The following is a 7,276-nucleotide window of genomic DNA, read 5'->3' as shown; positions in this document are numbered from 1 at the left end:
TGTGTATATATATATATATATATATATATATATATATATATGTTTATATATATTATTGAATATATATGATATATATATAATATATATATATTTTTCTATTTAAAAATGTATAGATATATAAAAGAATAACAACAAAAGAAGCCATGAAAATCATTACATACCAAAATTGGAATGGGTTTTTGGATGCAGTACCTTTGGGAAAAAGAGAAATTTTTGATTTTTTGATGCTTTTCAAGATTACTTTCATTTATCTCCCTGTTTTCTGCAGAGTGGGCAGAAGAGGAGGACTGACAAGATATAACAAACTCCTATTGCCTTGAATTTATTTTCCATTTGTATTCTTTCTCTGGCGTCACCTTGTTTGATGAGAGGTAGCTACTTGATGAGGACAAGCTTTATTCTTGAGAACCACTCTCTCTCCTTCAGGCATTAGGTTTAAACACTCAAGATCCATTTCATTCAAGTCCTGGCATTCACAGCCTGTGAGGTCACTTCAAGAAAACTCAGGCTTTGTTGTGATCAAGAAATACAGCTGAGGTTTTGTGTACTGCCTGGTACCAACCTAGTCTGGTTATGCCTAAGCTTTTTTGTCAGTTTCCTTTCTGTAGGCGGTTAAAGAAGGTGAATATTTAATCTCTGTTTAATCCTTAGAGTACCTGCCAAAAAAGGATTTCATATCTTAGTCAAAATAGCTTTTCCTTGCATATTTTCACCAGAAAAAGGTTTAAGTGGGATTTTGAAATATCTTCAGTCATCTCTTTATCCACCTTAGTTATTCTCATCTCGCTGGTGCCATTTGTACCTTACTAGACATGTTCAGAGACAAAAGCATACTAATTGGAAATTTAAAAGTAAAAGAGAGATGAGACAGACTTATTCCTCAATTGGATTTTATTTATGTCTTGAAAAGCTAATAGTACTTCAGAAACACTAAAATTAAGACAAATATCAAACATACTATTAATCATTATTATAATATTATTAATTTCTGCCATCCAGCTACCATGCAATAAAAGCAGTTTTCAACTCCGGCCTTTCTGAGCCCAGAGCCCAGCTTTTTCTTAATCACTGTGTTATACTGTTTCCCTGACTCTACCCTCCATTATCACCACCCTTTCCTCCAGGCCAGGCGGTGCCTTCTTGTCCCTACATTTCCCCATCAAGACACATCTGTTCCCATTGATAGCTCTTTGTGTATGTGAAGGTCTCACTCGCTAGGCTGTCAACCCTTTGAGAATAGGCTCAGTGTCTTATAGGTTACTGTATTTAAATCATTAATTTATAGTTTCCATTAGCTTGGTACATGGTCATCTCTTCATAAATATTTATTGAGTGCATGATTACTGTCCTGAATGATTGCTCTCTATTTTATCATTTTATGTTTTAATGCACATTTTTTTGCAGTATAAACCCTCATAAACAGAATCTGCATCTTTAATAATTTCTAGGCTTCACACAGAAAGAGAAAAGGTAAAGAAGCCCATTTTTGAAAAGGACTTTTGAGGACCCTTGTCCCCCACCATCATGAAAAACAGAAAGAATAGCTCATTGTAAGTATTAGATCAAACCTGTGGTTTGCTACTTATGCTAAAAAGGACTCCAGTTTGGGGTGGAAATATTTTTGATATCCAGGCTGGTGTTGTGCCAATTATAGTGGGATCAGATGAACAGTTTTTATTGAATTTCTTTTAAGAAATCCACACATCCCTTTCAGTACAGTTTCCCTGTGCTATTTAAATCAATAGTCGTGTTAGACACCATGTGATATTAATCTATGAAAAAAAAAAAATCAGTGTCCTGAACACACTGATTTCTATTTGCACCTCTGTTACAACAAATGAAGTTGTTAGTAATTACTGAGTAATTACTTGGCTTGCTGAAGGTCACATGGCTGGAAAGAAGAAGATTCAATGCCAGAGCCCAGGCCTTTGGACCCCTAGCCAGTGCACTTTTCATTATACAAATTGCCTTTAGGCTGGAAATACTGGGGTCATGTTTTCTGCTTTACCTACTTCAGTGGGTGGTTATAACTCATGAGGTTAAGATACACAAATGAGTGGTATTAATATTGTCTATAAAAAGCTTTCCTCTCCGCAGGCTCAAGTGAGAAACTCTGGTGTCTTTAAGTTTCCTGATCAACCTCATTCCAGGAAAATTCTGCATTAAAAAAATCCCCAATCTCCAAATTATGAAAGTAAAAATCAGGAGAATTTACATCCTGCTGACATTTACAAATAGACCAACTTTTGGAAAATTCAGTGTTACAAGCAAAGAAGATACTGAAGAGAGATATTTATAAAGTTCAAATTTTTAGGATTAACTTTTTTTTTTTTAAAATCAGCCTGCCTCTTTCTAGAATGGTAAGTCTTTCTTTTTCTCTTAGGTTTAACTTTTTTTCCTTCCCAACTCCAGAAATCCTTACTGAAAGAAAATTCCTTGCAAAGTTGTTTCATGATTGAGAGATTTCTAAAAAAAAAATGTGCTGTAGGAACCAGTAATTGTGATTTGATAGTCGCTTTCTTTTTTCTGCTGTAATAGAAATACTACATAATATAAAGACATTATTACATAATATAAACATAAAAAACATAATATAATACTTTTTAAATATTCATCTTGCCCCTGGAACAAAAACTATTTTCTTACATCTACCTCACAGCTAGGCCAGTGTGGCCAAGTGTATAGGTGCTGGCTAATGAGATGCAAGGAATAGTGCTGTATGTGACTTCTGAAACTCATTCTTAAAAGGAAGCATGTACTGCTTCTTCCCAGCCCTCTCCTTCTTCTAGCTGCTCAGAATGTGGGCTGTAGATGAACTACTGTGAACCATGTAAATGAGGACCAGTGCTTAGGTAGGGCCAGTGGAACAGTGGGAAAGAGGTGGTCTTGGTCTTTTGATGACTTTACAAAACTTGGCTGCCCTACAAGCTCTCTACCACTTGGCTCTGGAGAGAAAAGAACTCTTGCTTTTATTTAAGACACTGTTATTTTTGGCTGATGAAATGTGTAGCTGAGCTTATATATCTTGTAATATAAAGACAAAGAAGGTGGGAGAATGTTTTCAGATCAGAAATTAGTTTGGACAATGCTTGAAATAAAATAATGATAAAGTAGAATCAGAAAATTCTCTTGTCCATAGACCAAATAGTCTATGGTGGCTAAAGTTATAATAATGGCTGAAATATCTGCTGATGTACCAAAGCAAAGAGAAATAGAGTTCACAGCTTTATAAATCAAGGCTCATTTTATTATAGATCAGCACAGAAAACATTAAGTATTCAAGTCTTTTACGATTGTTACATTTGGATCTCAGGTGTACATTTTAAGAAATTGACATTACTGATAAAGCAATCCATCAATACAATGCCAACCAATTATCCAATTTATCTTCTTTTTCTTTTTTTTAGAGAGAGATAGAGAAGGAGGGAGAGCATGTGCAAACTGGGGTGTGGGTGGGACAGAGGGAAAGAGAGATTCTTAAGCAGGCTCCAAGCCCAGCGTGGAGCCCAATGCAGGGCGATCTCATGACCTTGAGATCATGACCTGAGCTGAAATCAAGAGTCATATGCTTAACTGACTGAGTCACCCAGGTGCCTCAGCTATCCAAATTATCTTGCTTTTGAGGAAAGAATGCTTGCTGATAATGGGGAACACTACCTTCTCAAAATGAAAACTTTACAAGGAAGATCTGACCTATTAATAGTTTAAAAAGATGTTAATTCAATCTCAAAGACATTGCTGTAAATATAAGATTTATTATTCCAATTAATAGATATTCATGCATCATTTTGGGTAATCTTGAAAAAGGTTTAGGGAATGAAAACGATCTGAGGAGATTAGGAACCAGAGTGGGCAAGCCTGAATCTCAGAGAGGGAGGGGGAGCCTAAGTGAGATGGTGAATCATGAGTCAGATGCTCAGAAAAGGAGAAAACATGAAAGCAAACTTATTGAGTAGATGGTGGCAACCTGAGAGCTTCCTGGGGCATTGTTTATAGGGCCAACTAAATTGGATCTTGTCAGGTTATATTGACCATATAGACCACGGGACATGTGGTTACCAAAGTAAATATTTCGTTCCTTTAGTTCAGTTTAGTCTGTATGATGGTCTAGAAAGTAAAATAAACATCCTCACTTTGGTAAACACATGTGTACTACCCCCCACTCCACACTCCCATTCACCTTTGATAAATGTCTGTCGATATTTATTGAGCACCAGATACTGTGCCTATTTCTGCATGCATTATCAATGCAAATCCACAAGTTGTTTATTGCCTTCAGTTTATAGGTGAATAAATAGCAATCATTTCTGAATGCCCTCTGTCTACAAAGTTCTTCAAGTACATTATCTCATGGAGGGTTTACCTCTGTGGTAGTATTCACACCCGTTTTACAGATGTACGAAAGTTGAGTGCAGAGGAAGTTAAACAAAGTTCCCAAGGGTGCACAAAGGACTTCCCTGCAGAATGTTGTGTTCCAAGCTGGTGTCTCCTCACAGTCCTGCTCTTGCTCCCTTCCCAGTCCACCACCAACTCACCATCCAACATACATAGGTTCAGGAGGTTAAGGAAACAGCCTGCTTCAGAATCACCCGACAGCTTAACACAGGACTCTGACTTTGTCCTCTGTTTTTAAAGACTGTGTTGACTATGGTATACTATTTGAAAACAAGATTCCATTATTAGTTTCAAAAATAGCTCAAGATAGAGAATGAAAATAAGCAGTAAATACTTTGGTAGACTTTGCATGATGAATTAAGCCTTTGGGAACAATTTCTTATAATAACGTTTATTCTGAACTAAGGATTGCACACAGAATTGGTGTCTAATAATAAACACATTCTGTAAAAATAAATGAAATAAAAAAATAAACGAAAACAATGAAATATGTGTTTAACTCTTGTCCACGTTTTCTTTTGAGGACCAGCGGTGTAGGTGTAAATACTGATCTACATATTTCAATGAAATTACACTAATGGTTTATTTTTTATTTAATTTAGTATACATGAGAATTGAGTGTATATTTCATAAATCACATTACCTAGATGTGCCAGACTCGGGTCCTGAATGACTCACCAGTTTAGTTTCTAAGGTGCCCAGCAAACAACCTTGAAGACTTGCTGTTATTAAGTGAGTGAGTGAATGAAAGAAAGAGGAGAAGTATTCAATTTTTAGGATAATGGCTTGTTTTTCTTGCTACATTTAATTATATAGGTGAAGTAAAGGAGATAGTTGAGAAACTATCTAAAAAATAAATCCTATTTGCTTCTCCTTTTATTTTTTTCATAATATTTATGTTATTAAAATAAAAAATGATTTCAACACTAGCTTTTATGGAAGAAAATGTTTCCTGATGTTCTGCTTTGGTTTTATTTAATCATTCTAACAGTTACCTCAAGTCTTTACTTTGTGTCTATTTTCCAGGTAATTCTGAATATTCCTCTCCCTCGGTCATGTGGTCATGTTGGCCATGATGAGGAAAGGTGGCATGAATAAAAGAATACAGAATCACAACCATAAGAGACTCTTAAGCTCACAAAACAAACTGAGGGTTGCCGGGGGAAGGGGGGTAGGGAGAGGGTGGTTGGGTTATGGACATTGGGCAAGGTTTGTACTGTGGTGAGTGCTATGAAGTGTAAACCTGGTGATTCGCAGACCTGTACTCCTGGGGCTAATAATACATTATATGTTAATAAAAAAATTAAAAAAAATTAAAAAAAGAATACAGAGTCACTGTTCGCTTCATTCTCTGGTGAATACATTGTTAAGCATTCATTTTTTTTAAACCTATGTTAAAAGCTGCAATATAAGACCTCTGGTGACCTCTTCCTGCCATGAATCACATTTGGCAAAGCCAAAAATGATGATGATCAACATTATGCTCGGATATGAAAAATTCTTAAGGATTCCAGTCATGGGCACATCTTAGAGCAGAAATGGTCCAACATACTATTGTCAATTTACCAAATATTCCTAAGAAGTGTCCAAATTTGTTACGCTGGAAAATTACACCATAAAGAACAAATTCATTTTTTCCCCTTTCTGTGATACCTAGTTGATTTAAACCAAGAGAATCTTGCCAGTGATTTCTTGAAAAAGGGCTGCATTGACTCCACACCCAGGCTCCACCCCTTTGAGAGCGTCCTCCTGGTAGATTTATGCAGAAAATGCAGGCATGATTTTAGGTGGAATAGCAGACACACTCAGCAGAAACCCATTGAATTTTTGAGCTAACTGCTACTGGCCTGACTTAAGTAAGGTAAATAGGACGCATGGTAGGTACTCTCCTACTCTGAAAATCTTGTTTGCTTTTCTGAAAAATGTCAAAGCCATGCTTTCACAATTATTTTTAAGCCTCAGCCATGTGTCTCAAAACTTTGGCAGGGTGTCTCAAAACACAGGAGGGATTGTACTAAATTTTTTCTTTTTAAATAATATTATTTCAGGTGTTATGTTAATGACTTTCCAGTAGCAAAATCCCAAGCAATGAATAAAACTGTGGAAATGTTATTTGTACTCTGTCCCCCTTTGGGTGAAAAAATAGAACGTATGTCAATGGAAGAAAGTAATAGCTCAAACCTTTATGTGTTGGACGTACCCTTAAGATGAACCTGGATTAATCATGTCCTTGAATCCCCTCCCCTTGAGTGTAGGTGGAATCTCTGACTTCCTTCTAACTTCTAACCAGTAGAATGTGGCAAAGGTGATGGGACGTCACACCTGTGATTGTGTTTTGTTTTATAAGACACTGAATTAACGGACTGGAAGAAGAATTCTCCTGCTGATCTTGAAGAAGCAAATACATGTGAACTTTGTGTCAAGAGGGCCATGTGGCAGGGAGCTGTGGGGACCTTTTGGTTCTGAGGGTGCCTCCAGTTGACAACTACTAAGGAACCAGGGCTCTTTGTCACACAGGTGCAAGGAAATGAGTACAGAAGTAGGCAGAGGGAGAAGCAGGCTCCCCACTGAGCAGGGGGCCCGATGTGGACTTGATCCCAGTTATTGATAACTACATGAACTTGAGCCTCTAGATGAGCATACAGCCTGGCCAGCACCTTAATCGTAGCTTTGTTAGATGTTGGCTAGAGAATCCAGTTATGCTGTGTCCAGACTCCTGATCCACAACGCTGTGAGATAATAAATGTATGTTTCAAGCTACTAAGTTTGTATAATTTATTATGTAGCAAGAAAAAATCAACACAATGTATCACAGGTCAAAAAATTAAGGGTGGGGGAGGAGTCAAGATGGCGGAGAAGTAGCAGGCTGAGACTACTTCAG

The sequence above is a fragment of the Enhydra lutris genome, unplaced genomic scaffold (genome assembly GCF_002288905.1).
Source record: "Enhydra lutris kenyoni isolate GAN:26980312 unplaced genomic scaffold, ASM228890v2 scaffoldscaffold74, whole genome shotgun sequence".
Lineage (NCBI taxonomy): Eukaryota > Metazoa > Chordata > Mammalia > Carnivora > Mustelidae > Enhydra > Enhydra lutris.
Note: the sequence above shows the minus strand (reverse complement) of the source record.